This window comes from Hyalella azteca, unplaced genomic scaffold (assembly GCF_000764305.2).
Source record: "Hyalella azteca isolate HAZT.00-mixed unplaced genomic scaffold, Hazt_2.0.2 contig5918, whole genome shotgun sequence".
NCBI lineage: Eukaryota > Metazoa > Arthropoda > Malacostraca > Amphipoda > Hyalellidae > Hyalella > Hyalella azteca.
In genome coordinates, this window is record NW_025936095.1 from 62,502 (window position 1) to 86,145 (window position 23,644).

The 23,644-nt window shown below is 37.4% G+C and overlaps 1 protein-coding gene across 1 annotated transcript in view; it reads left to right on the forward strand.

Annotated features, from left to right (window-relative positions):
* LOC108670040 (zinc finger protein 629) overlaps positions 1-23,644 on the forward strand; it is a 47,694-nt gene that overhangs the window by 17,807 nt on the left and 6,243 nt on the right. The window lies entirely within an intron of this gene.

The following is a 23,644-nucleotide window of genomic DNA, read 5'->3' on the forward strand; positions in this document are numbered from 1 at the left end:
ATTTTTTCACGTTGATTGCAACTTTCGACATGAGTACATGACTTGAAACAGACCATTACAGTAGTGCACTGGTATTTATCATCCCAGAAACCTTTTCACAAAGGCCGAATAAATAAAAATTGAATAACTTTTAGCGTCTATTTCTGAGCTCAGTTTCAGTTGAGTGTTAAATGCAAATCTTTCATTCTGGCTTGCGATGTTACATTGGCTGTCGTGCTTGCATTCTAGGCATGTCTGCTATTCTACGTATTGCACTTCCTGCTTTATTGCGTCTGTTATTGGCACTTGCTTCTCACTCTCTTCCGTGATTTGCTGCTCTCGGTTGACGGCTAACACGAACTACGAGAGATATTCAGAATATAAAAGAATGTGAAATATAGTAGCTGGAAAAGAAAAAATGTGGGAGAATAAGAAGGGGAAAGCGGAAGAATGTGAAAATAAAAGGTGTAGTTTAGGCAGAGTAAAATTGGAGTATGCATGTTGAATTTGAAATAGGGTGAGAAAATATTTCATAAACGAATTAGAAAAGATATTAAAATTTTTAATTGGAAAATTCCATTGAACTTATCCTGTGCTTTCTTCTCAATTCGCATTTTTTTCCTGGGAAAGTAAAAAATTTTAATAGAAAATTATCAAAAAATGTACAAATTTTACTTTGCGTATAATTTAGTTCTATAACGAAATTCATTCCAGTAAAAAAATTCTATCATTATTAGTTTTAGGAGACATTAATTAAAATATTTTTTCATTTCCCATGCAGCCATGGATATTGTTTACAATTTCGGCTATTCTCAACCAATGCACATGCGAACGCGAGAGGCAAAATAATTCACGCATACTTCATAAATATTCTAAACTGAGGAAAAAGGTTATACAAGAATTTTGAAGGGCGCTCCTTGAATCCAAATACAGCAAATTGCATATTCAATGCTGATGCTTTTTAATGTGTGTCGAAAAAGTCAACTTCTTGGTCCCCGTAAGGACACGAGTGAGGCAATCATGGATGAAAAGTGCGTCGTGGAGAAGGATTCGTCCAATTTGGGTGAGTTGCTTCGCATGCCAGAAACAAACAATCCTTCCCGTCAAACTCGGTGCGCTGTCCTTAAGTCTACGGAGTTTACTCCCCGTCGTCCGCAAACTGTCTTGAGAAATTCTACGGGAAAGTTGCAGGGGTGGAGACCAATTCTCTAATTCAGTGGCTGTGAGCAGTATGAGATGATGTTGACATAACTCTCAGTCGTCTTAAAGCAATATACTCGGCGAAATGAGACCATGCAAGCCATTATGCAAAGCTGGAGGTAAGCAAGCTATACACTTCTGTGGATCCATTCAGAGAAATGTTTTGCACATAAAATTTGTTAAAAATCAATGAAAATCATTAAACGGATGTGATGACTAACAAACACTGAATATTTTTAATGCGGTATATTTAAATGTTCAATTACGGTAAATTAAGTATCCGCAATCATTACGACTGTGCGCATTTTTTGGTCCAAGCTGTGTAATTTATTGAAACCGAAGCAAAAAATTAGTTGCAAGCTAAATATATTGATAAAAAGGAATATGAACATATATACTTCATTAGACTTCATAGCGTAAGAATTCCAAATGAGTGAGACGTTCCTTTGATTTGTGGGGTCCATTTTCTCTGTGAGCCATCGAGTCGGCCATGATCCGAGGGTGCACAAGACGACCCTCGCTATATGTACTCACTCTCCCTCGTAGGAACTTTATTGAAGTATTGAGATGATGTGGCGGCTCGACTCCTGAGTCCAACTTAGAGGATTCGGCAAAATTTCTGCTCCGACGTCTTTATTACAATTCATGATTAAAATGAAATTTTTAGTCTAAGTCTAGTCTTTTTAGTCTGAGGTTCCGGTAGCATCCTTTTGTGGTGTTATTCAGGCATACATTTTTTCACAGTCGTAAAATACATGACTTACCTGGCAATAGCTGAAATACTATGAACGGCGTCATGTTCTCGCATGAATTCATTTAATTTTCTGTGCTGTCTTATAATTTTTGCGTAACACGTGAGTGTTTCACTGAGATCATAAATTGACATATCTTTACCTATTAAAATTTAGTACATGTGTGAAAATTTTTTTTCTTCCAACAACATATCGTCCATAAGCAAATACTATATCGTAACTGACCATGAATATAAAATGTAATTTCAAACTATGATATTTTATAATTTGTGGGGGGCAAGATAGTTCTTTAGAGTAATATTCACTATGATCGACTCATGAAGCCATATGTATACCGAGCTCCCGTGCTCTGTAGATTAGGGTTTGTTGGCTAGCCCCAGCGTTCATAGATCTGGTCACGGTTCAGTTCTGCGGCAATCAATACGTGAAACTCAAGTCGTGTTTTGGGCTGCGATGGATATTATGAAGCGAAACAACTTGGCTGATTCCAGTTATGCTTCTATCTAATAAGTACTTTTTGTGATTTTATGATTGTTCTGGTATTTTATGATAAATGGCATGAAAAAATAAGTTTGAATAACCCCAGTCGGAATAGTGCCGGAATAACCTCAATCACTACGGCTGATATTCTATTGGGAATTTGCTATCAATATTCTCAATAAAGATTATTCTCTCTGATTTTATATGGCTTCGATACTCTACAGATAACGATTTACTCATCCCTATTAGTTCTATTTCGTAATTTAATCATTTCTATTGCTCTTATACTTGTGGTATTTCTCAGTCACCTAAAACGAAATACTCTAAACTTTCTAACACTGAATAACCTTTTCTTCGTCTCAAGTCTTACGCGAATTCATAAGACGGAAGAGCGTGTCAAAGTTTCACCATAACTCAACTCATCGAAAATTCCGCATTTATCATCGGTCCAAAAATTTCAATGCATTTTTTATCAAAAGCTACGAAACAAGTTGGGAAATAACGAGACTTTTGACGCTGCTTACGGCTCTTTACGATGGTCGGCCTTCTATACAGCTGAGCTGAAGCTTGGACCGAAAATTTATGCGCTGAGATTTATGAGGTTTTCTTAGGATCTCATGTTTGTCTTATATCATATATATCTATATGGTATATTGTATATGGATATACATCATATATACCTATCATATTGTATATATGATATTGTATATTGTACCATATGTAATTTCTCTATGATGTTCTTTGTAAATTATAATACTAGTAGGATAGTATAGGCGAAAGTTTAGAATTAAGGCACGTTAGGAAAAATTGAAATGCATTTTTTAATTATCACTATTACGTACAGGGAATAAATATTACATATGAATTACCAATTTTTATTCCTTTATCATATATTGTTTATTGGATTTGCTTATTGAACTATTGCTATATTAAAATATTGCAATAGTTCTATCTTTAACTCATATATGTGCTCGAAGACCAACCATCTGAAATCTATCCCTCATTCGGAAGTAATCCCTGCCGTCTATCCTAATAAATGACTACCCCATCAAACATTATCCGAATCAACATAATAAAAAATGCCACATGGCTCATAAAAAGAGTAGCCAGAATGCCATAAAAAAGGACTAGATTAAAATTTGCAACAATACAAAGGCGGTCCTGAAAAAACTGTGCAACATCATGCTGGGTGAGAGGGTTCACGATGAGGGCCGTTGAACAACCGTATTTCGCTGACCATGTACAACGAAATACAACCAACAGAAATTTTTTTAAATAGCCAATCTTGATGCACTTGATGGTGAGTATCATACTTAAGTTAAAACTTAATCATTTTTTATTATGCTCTTCAACCGGTCAATGCTCGTTTGAGCTGAAAAATGTAAAAACGTCCTCCAACACTCGCTAGAAATGCGAACTAAACAAATATTCAAATTAAAAATCTTTTAATCATTTGCACACATAGGAAATTATTTTGTCATATTATAAAACCTCCTACATAGCACCTTATCTCGCTAATAAGGGCAATATTAACGGTATATATCACTTCATATATCGTATTATCTTGGAATTAAATGAAGAAAAGATAGANGGCAATATTAACGGTATATATCACTTCGTAGATCGTATTATCTTGGAATTAAATGATGAAAAGATAGTTTGAGGACAATGACTTTAAAAGATGATTTATTTTGACATGATTAAAGGCAATAACAATATTTAAAATGTTCATGAGAAGTCAACTGGACGATGAAAAGGCAAATTTTGCGTAAGAATAACTGATTCAATATGAAAATATTCTTCCTTATCTGCGTTTAATCATCATAATGCTATATATTATGTGATGTAATTTCATAATTAAACGATGCACAAAGAAAATCGATGCAAATAATCATTTCCATTATAATGATTTTTATTCCGAATTACTACATGCCTTCATACTCTCTCGACGTGTTATCTATATTTCAAAAACTTTCTAAAAATATTCACTCAAATCCATTTCGTCATTTCATGCCCTGGACATAAAAAATCATGGTCGTATTTTCTTTCTGCTTCCGACTACATATATTCAAATTTTTGCTACTCCACCATTTCTGTATATACGTTCAAAATTTCTCAACGCTATATACCTTCACTATATCCGAAGATTACTATGTTATATTTTAATTTGTTAATTCCATATCAAATCCACATTACATTCTTAACATTTTAACCAAAATTACGTGTTACCAGCTGGCTGATTTAGCCCGAGCACGCAGGCAACCATACCGTCATGGCGGCGTCAGGCAATCAAGGCTCCACTGCTATGCTATATTTTAATTTGTTAATTCCATATCAAATCCACATTATATTCTTAACATTTCAACCAAAATTACGTGGTACAAGCTGGCTGATTTAGCCCGAGCACGCAGGCAGCCATACCGTCATGGCGGCGTCAGGCAATCAAGGTTCCACTGCTATTGGAAATCAACAATGCGCTCACATTTTTACCTTCTTCAGTTCATTGAGCAGCGGCAGCAGCACCCAAACCTAGCTGGCCCGCTCATTGCGCGAGGCCAATATGTTGGGTTTATTTTCGTAGTCCAACGTTATGATTTTCGTTAATACTTTATTTCTATTAAATGGTTAGCTGATCTTTGATCATAAATGCTCATATATTAAATCTCCTAAAGATATGTAAGTCCTTGGTAATAATTTTTATATTTTGGTCGGTATTACTTTGTTTTGAGTTTCAAGTCTATATTCATCGGCTTGTTACACGCTTATCCACATTTGCTTATCTTGATTTTGCCTTAATATGACTACAGCGACAGATTTTCTGTATATCTTTTTGCCTAAGAACAGTTAATATTATTAATTTCAATAATTTCCTCGATTTTACGAGATGAAATGAAAATTTCAAAATTAGTGATTCTGTACTGGCCACCCAAATGATGTACTTTGTTGTTCAGTGCAACGCTCTATAATTGAGGTGGATTGAAGCACACTTACATTAAAGCTTTTAATAGACTTTTTTAGAGAAATATTAGTTCCTACTGCAGTGTTTCGTATTTCTTTAGACGCGATGAAGTTTTAACTTTCAGTTATTTGAGACAGCAGGAACGTTTAAATATGGACACCCAATATGGATGATTGCAGCTTTTGTAGGCAGCAGTCATCGTAATAAATATAAGGTTACAATTACAATTCTTTTTTTATCAAAGCTACATTTACACATTTGAAAATTCAGCATCTAATTCAGATATCTGTAAATTTCACGCAGTTTACGGCTACTGTTCTCTTTTCTTCTGCATATAACGTACAATCCTTCGCTCGTATCGCCCTCACTATACGTATCGCTTTGCATTCAAGTCGTTCGCTCGAACTCTGGCGCAACCATTCAGACTTGACCGACAACTCTCAACTTCTGCCGGCTCCCTCAACGTAGTCGAGCTCTACCTTTGGTTTTCCTCAGTGCGCGGACAGACGAGAATGAAAATATCCTGAGCAAACTTCAGCGCTGAAAACAAATGACGGTCGCCATGATGGATGAAAGCGCCACCGCAAGCAGGGGACGGGTGACAGAATCTATCAAAAAGATATTAGTACGAGGAAATGAACGAACTCTACAAGGGTAAAAGGGATAGGATGCATGCAGGAATTTCCACAGCATGTTTGTGTAAGCTGCGCAGAGTAAAAATTCCGGGAACTTTTTAGGGTAACTCCACGGAAGCGATACGCCAATTTTACGTAAGCCACAAACTCCGCCGCATGTCGTTTGCGCTTCGTGCGAAAATTATTTCATCTTGTTACGAAATTCTTGCGAGCTCAAACAGTATGAAAAATTTCTCAATAATGTAAATAACCAATAAAAATTTCAGAAGAATGGCTTCGAAATGTTGAAAAATTCACCTCTCTATTACGTGACAAAACTTAACGCACAAGTTCATTTCATTATAAATACTTTACTACTTGACAAATATACCCAAATGAAGATTGACCCAATCCTTTGAAATATCAAGAAAGAAACTAAATTTTGAATATTAACAAGAAAGGAAAGAATCCATACATGGAACTACAACCAAATTGCCTCATAGAATAGCGGGAAAAAGCGAACTATAAAGGACCGCGTGAAAGGGAAACTACAAGCCTGCACTGACAAGCCTGCACTGGCAATAGTGAGGAAACATTATAAAAATTCTCCCCACACATCAAAAACAACTCTGGTAGCCAAAATAATTGCTGTACCAGACATGGGAGGGACAGAATGGCAGATGAAGATGTGAGAGAGAGAGAAAGGGAATGAGAGAGAGAGGAAATGAGAGAGTGAGGGAATGAGAGAGTGCAGAGGGAATGAGAGAGTGGGAGACATGGTCGCTCCTGAGGTTGAATTAATGACCCCAGTGCAACGAGAAGCTTTTGCTCTGAACACCTCAAATTAATGTTCTATTGCGAGCCTTATACTTAATCATATAATATTCTCTTTGCAATCTCAGATATAAATATTGCATCTACTGACTGCTATTAAATAAATTTTCGCTGAATCATCGTCTTGACTTGTTCATGGTCTCGAAATTCAGGCCCTACAAACTACAGATTGACGCATTGAATTTAATTAACGTTTATTTGTAATTTCAATCTTAATTGCTCGACAAAATCTTGTATCAACGAAAGTCGGAAGTCCGGAAATTATTTTCATAGGCAATATTTTGACGTTAGCAACAAAACTGTTATACCTCCAGAGACCGGCCAGCTGATCAATAGGGCTGCAAAGCACTGCATTAATCAGGTAATCAGAGGCAGAGCGTCTCAAGGGACTTCTTGCATGCAATCGGGACCTTTGCACCCGACGCAAATCACCTAAAACTTTTCCACACAACCTCCTGACCATTAATAAAGCTAGGAAACATCAACTCAAGTAAATCGTTTACTTCAAGCAATTGGGCCTGATTTCCATTTTAGGGTAAAAATTTTACAATATGGAATCGTATTTATTGAGATGAATTGGAATAGATTTTAAATTGTAATTGCTATTCGTCGTGAAATTTCACACATTCAGATCAAGTTTTATTTACAGCTTGAGCTAGCGAGGCAAAAACATTGTGGAAACCAATTGCTCAACAATTTTAACCGTTGCTGATCAAAGAATTGTCTCTAATATTAAAATTCATGCATGATAAGAAGTATTAATGATGATCAAAGAATTCATGATAAATCATAAGCAAATGCATTCGAATCTCCGCCAGCCGGAGTCGGGATTTAAAATTCAAAGGAAATTTCGGGTCCAAATAAAGTAAGTCGATCTCCGGGTGTGCGGGCGGACAAAGAATTCATGATAAAAGAATTCATGATAAATCATAAGCAAGCATGATCAAAGAATTCATGATAAATCAAAGCAAGCATGATCAAAGAATTCATGATAAATCATAAGCAAATGCATTCGAATCTCCGTCAGCCGGAGTCGGGATTTAAAATTCAAAGGAAATTTCGGGTCCAAATAAAGTAAGTCGATCTCCGGGTGTGCGGGCGGACAAAGAATTCATGATAAATCATAAGCAAATGCATTCGAATCTCCGTCAGCCGGAGTCGGGGTTTAAAATTCAAAGGAAATTTCGGGTCCAAATAAAGTAAGTCGATCTCCGGGTGTGCGGGCGGACGGCTGGCAGCGTTGTCGAATATTCATTAGGTTTTTTATGAGGCTGACCACGTTGTGTTTCGTTGCTGCTGCCATACGTGATCCTGAAGTCATTTTACGGTGATTTGGGAGAGAATGTGACTGTCATTCCGTGCAATAGAGACAGGCGTGCAAAAAAAAAAGCATAGCGTGGCGCTGCAACACACCTGTTCTTGATTTCTGTCCTGGTCGACTTGAGAGGCAGAACAAAAGGTGGGGATTTTAAATTATTATTATATTATTTTAAATTATTAGTATTAGAGGCGGGGATTTTTAACGCATAATATAACATCATCTGCTGTGCCCAGTAAACAATAAATGAAAATGGTATAGTCATACACTGTGGATTTAAGATGTACCATCGTCATATTACAACTGAGTCTCTAATTGATAAATTTGAATTGTTTCGAATTTGTAGGGTCACCTTCCAGAAAAATCTTAATATTTCTTTCACATTATCTTATTGGATAGTTGAATAATAATTTTAATATTTTTATTAAGTAAGTGCTAAATTTAACACGTATTTTAAGCAAGATTGCATCAAACCGGAATTTACCGATAAATGACGATGTTATAGTAATAACTTGTATACAATGTTAATTTATTTCCTACTTATAACCTGAACGATGCTCCATACATCACAAACTTCATGTATTTTCTCCCATTAAACTGCATTAATATCCGTTTATACTCAGTTGAAAAAAGGACAAACTTGGGGAACAAGGCGCTTCCTGTGGCGTCTTTGGTGCAACACGCGTGGCAATAAAGCCTGTCGTCGACGTCCACCACAAATTGTATTTTTGTACACACATTTCCCTCTTTCACTTGAGCTCCAGCATCGAATCTTTTACTTCGCAGTAATGTTTTGATGACGAGCTTCAAAGGCCTTATCGGTTCCGCGCAAGCATTTCATCTTTTCATGAAAGTTTGTTTTTGTTAGTCTGGCATCGTCAGTTTTCTCTCTTCGGTCCAGTTCCTCCCCTCTTTCAACTCGTTTTCTTTGCTGGCCATTTGTTTGCACTCCCCTTTTGCTAGACGATATTTTCGTGAATTTTACACCCGGTCTAACCAACGCTAGCGCAAAATCTACCGCTCTTCAACGCTTAAAAACACGAATGCCAATCTCTGGGAATGAGAGAAACAGAATTTGAACTTTTAAAAACTGCTTCTGAAGTCCTGCGAAGTTTTATAATAAAATTTAACATTCTAATAACTGTGATATCAAAATATAACGTGCAAAATTTTGAAGGACTGCTGCTGCCTCATGTATATTTCAATGCTGCAAAACTTATTTATTAATAATAATAAACAATTTCACATAAACTCAAACTATTTTACGTTTTTCTCACTTTAAGCCCGCCTTAAATCTCTTAACAAATGTTAATCAAACCATAAAATATACCGTGAGCAAAAACTGACAACGAAAACGCGTACAGTTTCGAATATCTATCTATAGAGAAGCAATATAGGCAGAGCTTAGAACACCGTAACAAGTGTGTAATAAGATCATAGAGAGCGTGGGATGGAAACAAAAGGGCTCATAATACCAGATTATGAAGAGTTTGGTGATCACGGTGTCAGATTTCTGAAGTACAATACAGCAGTCGTGACCAGGAGATAGCGCCACAAAGCGCTACCCCAAAACACTTCGTCTAAAAACTCGCAAAAAACACTGACTCTTGGCCACTAATTTGAGAGCAATGACACAGCGTTTCTCATAACTTGCAAGCTCAACTTTTCCAATGATAATCGTGAGAAGACTTCGCTGAAAAATCACCTAGGAAACGGAGCCTCTGGAAGGATTACATCAAGTACGTTGGTAACAAACTTTGGTCGTACGTCTTGACACGCCACGAACCCTCGACTTACTGGGTAAAGTTGGCGTTGAAAGTTACCAACGCTCAAGAGTTTTACAGAATAAATATTTTTGTTTTCATGCTACGAAGGTTCAAGATTTGCAAACATTCTGAATCGCAGAAGCGTGATCAGTGTGAGGAGAATGGAAGAAATTGCATGACATCTGCCTTATATATCGTTTCTTCCGTTTAACCATGTAACCTGCGAGATTATTCAATACAAATTATTTTAGGTCCAACCAAGCAAGAAATTTAAAACTACAGTTTTCGAGTCAGGAAACCCCTCTTATCATCATGTAAAGTTTGTTGCCTTCTCTACCTAAGTAAGTCATCAAAAACGATCTGAATATTTAAAGCTAATAATTGTATTCTTCAAATTGTTTCACTGTCGCGCCAAAACCGACAAGCGGGAGTCAAAAACCATTAGTTGCTTCATAGCCTGCTACCCCCGTTTAGAACCTTCGATCGCAAGCCTAAAATGTTAAAAACAGCCCGTCAGGCCAGAACCTGCTGATGTCTAATACAGAAACATTACATCAGTAACATAGAACTTTCCTCCGCCTCCAAAACCTGTTACCGCCAACCCAGAACCTTCTATATACCGTCTCCAAAAACCTGTTCCGCCAGCATATAATTTACCATTTCTAGCCCAGAACCTGCAACAGTCAACCTGAACTTGCCAACGCCAACCAGAACTTACCAACGCAGCCTAGAACTTTAAAACGCAGCCTAGAACCTGCCACCGTCAGGCCATGGCCTCAAATGCCAATATCGTCACAGCTGCGCGTCTCAAGCATCACATTAAGTCACATTTGTGTCCTCGAGCTTAATTAATTGAGGCAAAGTTGAGCTCATCATAAGCTGGTCGACCGCAGACTGCGGGTTGGGGGGCGCCGCGTGTACAGGAGATGAAAGCTCGGCACTGCTGCTGGGGTTAATGAATCGCCACGAGCGAGACTTGCCATGTGAGCGAGTGTCTGCATGGTGGCATGCCATGTATGAGGAGATATCCGTGAGACTTTGATATGCTAAGACTTGTCATGTACGCGAGACTCAAAGAGTATGTATTGGAGACTTTCACGACTCGTCATGTGCGTGAGACTTTAAGAATATGTATGGAAGACTTTCACGACTTGTCATGCGCGTGAGACCATGGACGCATGCGACATTCATATTCAGAGACCCCACCGAATTTGTACGTTGCACATTATACATCCTATGCGAACAGGCGCGCTTGGTATCATTTAAACATCGAGTACAAAGGATCTCTAAGATCCGTACAATTTTGTGCTGGAATTAAATCAGCTGACAAATAGTGACCTGCTAGTTCAGACTCCAAAATTGTTCTCAAGTGTAAATATTCACCATAGGAGATTTTTCCAATGAAGAACCGAGCATCAAGTTCCATGGGGGGCGCCGCGTGTACAGGAGATGAAAGCTCGGCACTGCTGCTGGGGTTAATGAATCGCCACGAGCGAGACTTGCCGTGTGAGCGAGTGTCTGCATGGTGGCATGCCATGTAAGAGGAGATATCCGTGAGACAATGCTATGCTAAGACTTGTAAGTATGTATGGAAGACTTGCACGACAAAGAGTATGTATGGAAGACTTGCACGACTTGTCATGTATGCGAGACTCAAAGAGTATGAATGGAAGACTTGCACACATGTCATGGACGCGAGACTAAAAAGAATGTATGGAAGACTTGCAATACTTGTCATGCGCGTGAGACTGTGGACGCATGCGATTTTGTGGGTATTGGGGACATTCAAATTCAGTGAACCCACCGAATTTGTACGTTGCATATTGCACATTCTAGAGAACAGGCTCGCTTGGTATCATTTAAGCAGGGAGTAAAAAGGATCTCAAAGAACCATACAATTTTGTGCCAGAATTTAATCAGCTGGCATATAGTTATTCGCCACATCAGACTTCAAAATTGTTCTGAAGTGTAAATATTCACTAATATCATTGGAGATTTTTTTAATGAAGAACCGAGCATCAAGTCTCAAAACTCAGCCATGGGATTTCTCCAGCTTCTGACGCTGCAGGTCCGGAAGCCGCTCTGTCCGCGGATGATTGTTAGCGCCGTGTTTTCTGTTGGATCCGCAAAAGTCGTGAGTGATGATACCTTATAATTGATGGAGATTTTCGCTCTCCACCCTGGAACATCGGTCAGAATAAATGGACTTCACAGAGTCTTGCATGATACTTAAATTTGAAATTCGGTCATTACAGATAAGTTAACTTTTTAAACTTATAGAAATTTGACTTTGTCACATAACCTGAACTGAATTTTCTATAAATGCTGCATCTTATTTCTTTTGAAAAGTTTCATCCATGGTGAAATGCTCCCTTTCTGGTGCTCGCAGTAAAATATATTTGCAATTCTAGAAGTTCCTTTTGTCAAATTTCTCGATATTTCCAATGCACAAGAATAACACAACACAATTACAGGAATGTCAGCCATCCATCGAGCAGTGAGCAATAAACATAAAAAAATAAAATCGCTGTTTCTGCCGATCGCTTTCGTGATGCACAACTAAGAAATATCAATGAAGAAGAAATAGTGAAAGCTTTCAGAAAACGATGCGTTTTCAATTGCCGTCGACTTAAAACGACGTTTGCTCTGGAAACAGAAACAATAAAATATTTTATGCAGCTCCTACAAAACAGTCCAAGAGAATTAAAAGAATTTATTCAAAAGAAGAGGAATAACGAGAGCAAAGCCCAATAGATACACTGAAAACAATGTCAGAAGAATGAAAACCGTCCGAACAATAGGCGGGATGAAAAGAGCGATACGCAATTAAAATGGATCTAGCAGAATTCTCAACAAAAGGACTTTACTATGAAAAGAATTCAACCAACAATTAAAAATCGTCGACGTTCAACCGATAAAACAAATTTTAACAATATTTTCAATTGAATCATATATGCAATCAATTAATTTTATTTCGCAACTACATTGTTAATTAAATTGATCACCCGTAAGCACGCTATACTTCAATTACAAATTTCTCATAGGTCAACAAATCTATACGAATTAATTATAATTACATTCAGTAATTTTTTTTTAGATCGGTAGTTCCTACTTATATAAAATCTGTCGTAGCCGAAAAATCCGTTCTCATTCCTTCGCAAATCATTTATTTACAATTGTGTAAACAAAAATTAAAATTTTAGAGTACGTAACGCAATTATAAGGATAAAAAATTAGCATCAATTTTACACGCTGGAAGAAATTCTAATACACTGATTAGTTTTAGCTATTAAAATATTTACTGATCCAAAATATGATAAACTTGTTTCTGCTTGATGATGACTATTGATTTTTAAAGCAAATGATATTGACATTTCTTCGTTCGCAGTAGGTTATTAGTGAATTCATTGATTAAATTATAAATAAAATGAATAAATAAAAATTATCCCTGATAAATTGTCTACATAATAATCAGTTATTGCTATGGTATAATGACCAAATCGGATATGCTACAAGTGCTAAAATTATTCAAGATTTTAATGATTCAAACACTGATCACTATTTTGCGTAACATTACCTCGACATTTCCCTCTAAAAAAATACCAGCTTATAGCATAACCTGCTTGCACGAACACTGCGTTGCAAGTCACGTGTCAAGAAAGGCGTCGCACTGCCGTAGAGTTTCTGGTGTTTCTCTGACGCTGCATTTGCTGCCTCGTAAAAGTTCCTAGCCATAATTTGTCACATAATTGATGGCTTGCAGGAGACTTCCCTGCGCTGGGACTACACCACGCAGACCGGCGAGCAGGGAAATTTTAAGGGGATAGACTTATTAATAGTAACGAGGTCTGACATATGAACATTTATATGAATTTGAGTGATGTGTTATGATCCATTCACAAGAACTGTGATGAATGCTTTAATAGCGCTGTATTTTTCCGCTTTCGGGTAATTTTTTTCAAGTTACCGATCCGAGAATTTGAAGTTCTTGTTTCTCTTTAGAAAATGTCTCACTTACCTTACAATTACTTTCAACGAATCAGTATGTATATATTCGAGTAAGTTAATGGCTTATATATAATATTTAAATTAATTCAATAAAACTGAAAAAGTCATTATTATTATTTGCCATGCAAAGTAGTTGATGACGCACATCATTTTAATAAAAAATATTATACTTACTTTTCCTACATGCTTGGAAGTTTCTTATTCAATGCATTTTTTTATCAATCGTATTTGTCCATGAGTACTTAATTTCCAAATTTGTTAGACTGTTCAAGTTCTATTATTTATTATTGACAGAACACGAGTTTTGTAAAATTTGGCAGACATTTTTCAGCACAAATTCAATTGGAAGTTAAGACCTAAAAATGTCTACGCCATATAAATTTCATAATTTTTTTACTAAAAGTAAGCCGGGGTGGCATGGCCAGCGTATGTGACATAAGTAATCTCTACAGAAGAGAGAAGAAACAAAGGCCCGCACGCAGGCAAAGACCTACTAAAAATGTCGTCCGGAAGCTGCGCTAGGGCGGCTCCGGGTTTTATAGTCTTCCAAATGGCTGAAGTTCTCCGTAAAAAGCCGTCGATATTTCAGCAAGTGAGATCATGAAGGCGCTCCCAAAACTCCCTTAAGATAAGAGAAACTTCGTTCAAGGCACTGGCCTGTTTCATCGAGCACCATTCACGCTGCACCAGCGGCTTTAATTCCAGCAATTACAAAATATTTTCCAGGCAAGAATTGCTCGAAAATACCCTAATATTCGATTAAAAGGTAAAAAGAAAAAGTAAATTACACATTTTCTTGTGTTCATTCAAATAGGAAGTATCGATTATTGGCTTGAGTTGAATAAATTCAGCAAGAAAATCAAATAAAACTCAATCGAATGACTCCGCTTGACAATTTTTTGTAATTGTTTCGCGTCAAATCGCTGTGGAGTGCGTCGGCTAGTAGACAAGTTAGGAGTTTTCCACGCATGCTTTTCTCATGGAACGATGTCGTAAGCTGTCACGAAGGCTGTCAAAGCTTTGCACTTCGTTTATTTCTTTACAATCGAAACCACGTGTCATAAAAAAGGTGGCATCTTGTACCTCAGTTTTCAGGCGACTGAGAGCATAACCATGTTAAGGCTCCATCACAAAGTCATCCAGTGAGATCTGACCCTTGAGAAATTCATCCACAAAAGGGGTATCGGCTTTTAGGAAGCTGTATTTGTTTAATTGTACACGAGACGGCCTCGTGGGAGTGACACTGCAGCTGCCATCCGCTCATGTAATATTTAGAACACCAAGGGGCTCCAAATTGCTTCGACCATCGCTGCCTTGTAGGCTTTACTTTATTTTGATTTTACCGCCTCTCATCGGCATTTGAGCCACAGCACGAGACAATTTGTAATATTTTATCAATCTGGATTTATGTCAGTAAATTTTGTTACATCTTCGTTAAAAATCATATAGAATGCTAATAAATATTCACAATTTATGTCTAGCTTATCAGTAATAAGTAATGAATGTTCCACAGAACAATTATGCGAGCAAGAAAAGATTCGAATAGGCCAATGTACTCATGGCCACGTTTATTCATATGTAAGTCAAAATTTGCTATTCCTAATTCAATAATTAGGACTAACAGTCTTATTCCATAGCAAACATTGCATTCCATATTTGTTATTCGTGTTCTCAAATGCAAAACGCATTCAACTTCTCCAAGCCTGCGTCGCATTTTTCAAAGCACAATATCAGTTACTGTTACTCCAGGCAAAACTGAAGTTATAAATACATGAATATCCTACAGGAAGACCTTGTGCTCAGACTCCTGCCCTCACATCGGAGCTCAAGTTCTTGCTAGGATCCCGACGCTGTCGAGAAAAACTCCAGTGAATCTGGTGCCCTAAAAGTTACTAGGAGAACCCGAGCATTTTTGTGCGCTTCTTTGAGAGAAATTTTGCTTGTCTCAGTTCCCTTTCTTCTGGTGGAGAAGGGAAAGGATTGAAGGAATATGTAGAGTCGGTCAATTGCACTTCACAGACTTCCCATGGAGATTCTTTAGAAACATTCGGATATTTTAAAGTGGCCGTATCAGAGCTCTCTGGCTGGTCTATGATGCTGTCATTGACATATCTGAAATACTTAAATTACGATTGAAGAATTTTTTATTATTTTATTTCATGGCTATTTACCCACAACACTTAAGTTTCATAGAAAAAAAATCAAGAAAAAACTTTACCTACTTTACCATTCAAATAAATCTGAATAATAGTAATAGCAATCAGCAAATGCTTGAGAATGTCTTCTATCAATTCATTATTCAATATGTAAAGATCGAGTATTTATTGATCAGTTACAGTTACATGAAACTTAGCAGCCGCCATTCTTCAAGGATTATATATGCGGAACATCAACTTTTCTGCCACTGATGATGAGCAACAGTGAAAATAATTCGTTGAATTAATGCGCAGTAATACTTAAGATTTTAATATTGGCTTCTTACACAGCATAAACGGCAGGCTAATTACCAGGCGTTCATTATGGAGGATAGATTTCTTTGCAGGAGAAATGGTTTTGAACAAGATTTTGATGCAACCTTGACGAAATAAAAAATTATAACGCATTTTCTTCATGGGCAATTCAAATTTTATTTTCATATTTACGTGGTTGGCTTCACTAAAAGATAATACGAATAGACTCGAGGAGTGAAGCGATCGAACGAGCCTTCGTATAATTTATTTTCTGAGCTCTCTAGGTCTCAGAAGATTCCAGACAATTTGTCACACCTGCCTTCAGATTAGTTTCACCTTTCCACTGCCACATGAGATGACATTTACAAGCTAGAACAAGTGCGTAGTCAAATATTTTATGCATGAAGCAGGCGAAGTAATTAAGTATGAGACTGAGACCAAATTTTCAACAACGTTACAAAATTAATTTATGCCCGTTTAATGTTCCTTTACGTTTAATAAAGTTTCAGGAAATTCACATGCTGCAGCTTCCGAATGTTTGTCAAAACTCACTTCCAGCCAATGTCTATAAAGGGATTATAGGGCATCATTCTATCCACCATAAACAAACACAATGAATTAAATCAAACTTTATATCTGTATTTAATACAGAGACAGATATATAATTGGTACTAAAGTTGCTCATTTTCGTCGTTCCGGATTTTCATCAACAAACTCTTTAACATGAAAATATTCCAAATTTATTCATTTACTCGTTTTAATGCGAAATTAATCTGTAAAATCGTCTTAAATCAAGCACCGGGTGAAAATAATGTAAAGTTGCTCTCTGATTACAGTTTCTCTCTTTTGTTCTCGAAAACAAGAGCTCTGAAAAGTCAAGAGGTTCCTTGCTTTGGTCGAGACCGAGGGGAGCGAGGGCCATGTTTCATTGTTCATATGCTGGGTCCCTAACTGTGACGCTGGCCACCGTAATTAGAGCCACTTTTGTCAGGTAATTCACGTCATTTGGCCGCTCATTACCGTAAAATCTTAATGAAGCTCGTAATTAAATAATACGCGAGCTCTAATAAAATGAACACGGCCTCACATGCTTAGTGCTCGGCCCAACCGCTTCGCTGGCAAGAAATGAAGTGCTTCTCGCTTGACCGGCGTAGTGCTGTTAGTGATGGTAATAATGATGTGGATGTTATTGTGTGGTGCGACCAGTAGGATTTGCTTGTAATGAAAACAATACGAAAGTGATGAGCTTGTGTTGATAGTACAATCATGATGCATGATGTTGTTGAATGTTGAACAGTAATGATGCATGTTGAACAGTAATGTTGTTGTAGTGTGCATGTGCCCGTGACGATATTTAGTCAAACTGAGTTAATTTTCTAATACTAATTCCTGCAGAGTAGTTTTGTCGCTCACGTTGCGCGCTATTTCCATTAGTCAAATTTTCCCTCATCTGAAGTGTTCTTGAACAACTTTTTGAAATATCGCCAAAATGTGCGCCGATAGTCAGTTTTGAGCCAGATAAAAAAGTAGTGGAACCTTGAAACTGTTGAACCAGAATTTGACTTTTAAAGTTAAAAACACCTTCCCACATCCACAATGAGCTTTGCCACGCCACTCCGCTGTGACCAATGTTCCGGCAAATTTCGGGGCAAATTTCGGACAATTTTTGTCGCTCTTCATTAGAAAGCTGCAGGCAGTTCATCCCTCGGGCGTTTACTACAGGGTTCCCTCATTACAAATCCCTCGGTACTGCCCTCACACATCCCTCGTACTAACTCAACACGACGCTTTACTCACTTACTCTCGTAGTGCTTAGTGCCGACTGAACTAGTGACCGCTCTTGTGCCACGCAGAACTTGTTCTTCTTCATCAATACTTTAACAACGAAATTCTAAGTTCGTTGACTGACCTAACTATAATCTGTTGCAAGACTTCTTGATCTTTAGCCCATCTATATACAGTGATAATCTCATAGTTAATCAATTAATTAGTATAATTGATTCATAGATCAAATATTTTTTGTTTCTATTTACACTCATGGGGAGCGAAACGATTTCCACTAAACATTTCTATGTAATCTTGATGAACACAAGCGCTAATAATTTGACCTCAGCATCCAAACGTCGATCTGCACAATTGATTAACCAATGTTATTTTTCCTGTTACGTCATTTCTTTCTTTGTGGTCACAGCTAATCTGAGTTCATCAAGTATGCAGGCCTGTGTATGAGCTTACTGAGCCTATGGGCCAAATGTTCACGCTAGAGGCTACTATAAAAAGGCGTTTAATATTCAACAAAGGTTAACTGCCATGTTAATGCCATACTGCACGGCAACTTATCGTCTGTAGGTAGATTCCAATGAATTTTTTTTAATTTATAATTGACAAGGCGAGAAGAAATATCAAAATTTGAACGATTTCTTTAAGCAATTGGCAGCGAGTTTTAGTACTTCAGGCGAGTTAGCGAGTTGATCAACGTTTTGCAAACGTTGATCAATTTTTTCTTTTAATTTGCAATTTTCATTAACACGAATCTGTTCGGAGTTTGACATTTATTATGAATACCATATCGAATCAATTGAATGACATCTAATTAATTGAATTGTATCCGAATAATTCCAAAAAAACTGGACATGAAACGACACTTAATCATCCCGTTTTTGTGTTTCCTTGCACTTAGACTCACAAACTATAATTCAATTTGAAGTTATTATTTATCCAAGTTATTGTCAAAATTGATAAAAGTCATGATCAACAGCCCCCTGATCTTCAAAATTGTTCTCTCTTACTAGCGTTCTGATCGCTTCCTCGATCTCAGCGACCGCGAGTAATGCGATGAGATGTCCTAATCACCCTCCATTTTGATATAAAAATCTATATTTCACATAGACAAAGAACAGGATTGGGCCTCATCTATTTACCATAACCCAATTACCTCTTTGGCCCATTTGTCTTGGAAATGAGGTTGGCGGAATGAGGGGAGATGGTCGTCCATAAATAGCCAGCCCTCTTGCACTGAAAGGCATTGAAGTCCCGGTAATTGAAATGAACTTACAAGAAAAAATCCTTGAAGGCTGTGTAACTCTGTTAATAAAGCACAACGAATACGTTCGAATAGTGACTGAAGAGTTTGCTGAGCCTACATGCAGACCAGAAATATCTTAATGATGCATTAAATTTTTTTTTAATCTTCCAGACTTAAATCATTAAAAAAACTAAACACTTGGAACCCGCAAGACTCGAAGAGAACGAAGACTGCAGGAATCAAACTGAGTAAAATTTTCCAAGAAACCCCGAAGTAAAGCAGAGTCTAAATTTTAAGACTCGGCCGACATGGTCGCCCCTGACGCGATAGCGGGCGAGATTGCCATGCGCCAAATGCGAATTGCGACGTTTTACGGCCGTAGGAGTATTTTTCCGCCCCAACCACGGAGATAAAGCGAGCTTTTTTAAACGAGTCCCGAATACTAATTGTCGCTGATATCAGACCCTCGGAAGTGCGTCCTGGGCATTACGAGGCTGCGTGATCGTACGGAAAGTAATAACATTGTTCCTGCTCGTATTGTTCGGGCACTTTGACTGGATTATGCTATTGTATATACAATTGCTTTTTAACTTGATTGCTCTCATGGTAATATCAGTGACCCTGGTATAAAAGGTAGTATCTGCTTCACAATTACGTACAGTTAGGCTAAGCAGTGAATTAGCATTATTTTTCTCAATGTGCATTCGTTGTTGTTATGAAGAGTTACGTGAATTCATATTACACCGTGGGTTCATGTCATTGGTCAAAAATGTTTCAACCTTATGGCGCTTTGGAAGTAAATAAACTAGAATTGAACAAAAAATTATGAATATTTTTCCACGAACAACATTATTCAATCCAGAATTTGATATTCATCAAGCAGGTTCAGGTACTTCTTGCTTTTTTCCATCATAACGGCTATAAACTACTAACCATAATCAGAATTTACTTCCCTGCTAACAAAGAAGAAATTTTTAAGAGCTCTATAATAATTTCAAAGCGTAGGGTAACCCTGAGCAGCATTTACCCGCAAATGACCAATAAAGATTAAAAAAAGTAGAAAGCTGGAATAAATTCATGCATCAACAATCATCAAACGGGACAAATTCCTGGCGCTGTAGCAATGCCAGGTAAGCTTTTGTTTCGTTTTGTGTGTCTAAGCTCAAGACGTTAAACCAATCACTGCCCCCACGACCTGTAAAAAACTTGTATGATGTTTGCTCGGCTTTTGTTTGAGGTATTTGCCCATCATTGTGATGCTGTTTAGCGCTGTGTAGACCACCGCTGCTCGTGCTCATGATGCTTCAACACTAGAAGATGGATGTGTGTGCGTCCCGTGAAAAAGATGGATGAGAGTGTGGATCACATGGATTAAAAGCAGTAGTGTATATCCCATGAATGCGATGAATGAGTGTCTGAATAATAATTGCTAACTCTCCTATGGATAAGTGAATGATACCTCATCTTATAAGTGCATGTATGAATAGTTTTGAGATACACTGATGGGGTTACTGAATTCAAATGTCATGAATGAGCTGCTAGCATCTCAACGAAAGCAAGCCGCATCCACAATGTGATTCTAACTCTCTTCGTGTCATCTGTTCCTGAATCCGGACTATAATTGACTAATAAATCATCATGTATGGCCAAGAGCGAACAAATTTTCTACTCATGATTTTTTTTTAGTTTCAACTGATATGATTGCTGCCATTTCAATCCCCACTGTTGTCATAACTTTTTAGCAGTTACACTGTATGTCTACATCTACAGATTTCACTGTCATATTGTTTTGTCGTAGAAAACTAGCTCAGCATTGCCTGTGCTAGTTTTCTATGCGCCAGTTGCCACTCTACGTATAGCTGAAGTTTACTGATCCAGCAATCATTTTACGACGACACTTCTAGACAATGCTTTTGAATTAACACACAAAAAAACACTGCAGGCAGTTTCAAAACATTCTCTACCCAACTGCCGCTGCCGCTGTCGATGTCGTCGGTTCAAATACTGTCACATTTACCATACAAACATTGCTAACAATACTTTCAAAGTAAGCTATATGCCCCCTTATACTGACACAAATTCCCCTCTGCTGTAGCTGACACTATAACTTTAAATGAAACTAAATTCCCTATAATGACACATTTGCCCAGCTACCTTAGCTGATTCTGTACTTACAAACTAAGCGTTTCGCCACCTATACTGATACTTCTCCCCCGCTATACCGTAGCTGACACTATACTTTCAAACTATAAGTTGTGTGCCCCTTATAGCAAGAGCTTTTCCTTTCTGACTCTCTTGCAACTTTGCTGCTGATGCAGAACTTTTGTGTCAGTATTGCGGCTGACAGAAGCTCCACTGTCAGCCATGTCAGAGTCACAGAGCAGTTATTGCCTCGTCTCCATCGCACGTCTCGCTGACGTGCTGATGCAGCACTTTTTGTGTCAGTATTGCAGCTGACAGAAGCTCCACTGTCAGGCATGTCAGAGTCACAGAGCAATTATTGCCTCGTCTTCATCGCACGTCTCGCTGACGTCGTGGCGGCGCTCCGGCACCAGGCAATGGCGCGTTCTCAAGGGAGCGTCATATAAACGTGCTATCCACCAACTAAGACTTTTCTTATCATTCTTGCAGAAAATTAATTATATTCATATTTATTCATATATTACAACAGTCTATTTCCTATTTCGCTTGCCTTTTTATCTCAATTGCCTAATTGTACACTAATATTAATAATTATATGCTGGTACATGTAAATAATTTATGCATTGCTTAAACGACATTTTGTTCTAAATCAATAACGACTTTACAAACTTTAAACAACAAGCTTCAAAAATCTTTTTTTAAACAACTTTAAAAAACTAAAAATAAAACAGTTTGTACCAATACATAGTACCATTGAATATTTTTGTTTACGCAGTCACAGTAGTTGAATTTGCGATTAATTAAGTTTTACTTTCATTAACTATTTTTTACTATTCAACAGTGAATCGCGCAATTTATTTAAAACGTTGTAGTTTCGTGAAATGTTAGAAGCTCAAAGATTATGACAAAAATTACGACATGGCAATGCTTAATACTTGTTTTAAAATTGTACAAAAAATGTTATTGTTGATGACACCAGTGACAATACAAATTTCTCTACATACATTCTATATATGGAGAATGTATATAGAGAAATTAAACATTATCTATATATACATTCCTTTTCGGCATTATTTGGTATGACAACGAACGGGACGTTGTAGACGCGCCTTCCTGCGAACAATCTTAGAGCGAACGCTAAGCGACGCTTCGAGATGGATGACTTGATCTGGAAAAAGAGTAGAGCTGTAGCAACGGCCGCATCATGGCCATTTCCATAAAAGAGTCATTAGGACAAGGCTCCCTTTTGTGCAAACTACACGACTCAGGAGGCCCTTCTTCTCTCCCTGCCCCCTCTTCCCTCTAACCATTACACTCTCGGCCATTCCCCGTCTCTATGGGTTCCCCTCGTCTACCCTCTCGTTAACAGCTCACTCGTTTTCCCCTTGTTCTTTATCACTCGAGATTACTTACAAACTCGTGATATTTTAGCTTTTACTATTAATTTGCTATGTTGATCAGAGTAATGAGATATAGTATAGTAGAGAGGTTGTATAAGAAAATCTCACACAACTCTGCGAGTAGACGTATAAAAGCACAAATGATCGTAGCGTTCTTTTCATCATAGGCCGATATAATAGCGATATTGCATATTTTACTTACAAATAATTTCAAAGATTGATTATTGATGCCATTACTGAATTATTTGAAAATGAAAAAACATTCAGCATTGGCTTGAGTTAACATGTAAGACAAATTGACATTCATTCTAAGATATAATATATACTATCTTACACTGTTCAATATTCCTATTGAGTGTACCTTTTGTAATCACTAATCAAATAATCTCGCAAACCATCAATCGGATATAATCATTATTATGCAACTGGTGCTCATTTGATATTGAAGCCAGCACTTACATCATGCGTAGGTCAATGAACATCACCATCAAAAACCAACGCTCGTAACAAAACTACACGAAAATTTTTGCATTACCCTCTGCAGAATACTGAAATCTCTCTATTATTCTGAAATTTCTGCTGCTTTCTAAAATTCCTGCAATGTTCCAAAATTTCTGCAGCATTTTGAAATTCCTGCAGTATCATGAAATTTCTCCAGTACTCTGAAATTTCTGCAGTACTCTGAAATGTATGCAGTACTCTGAAATCTCTGCAGTA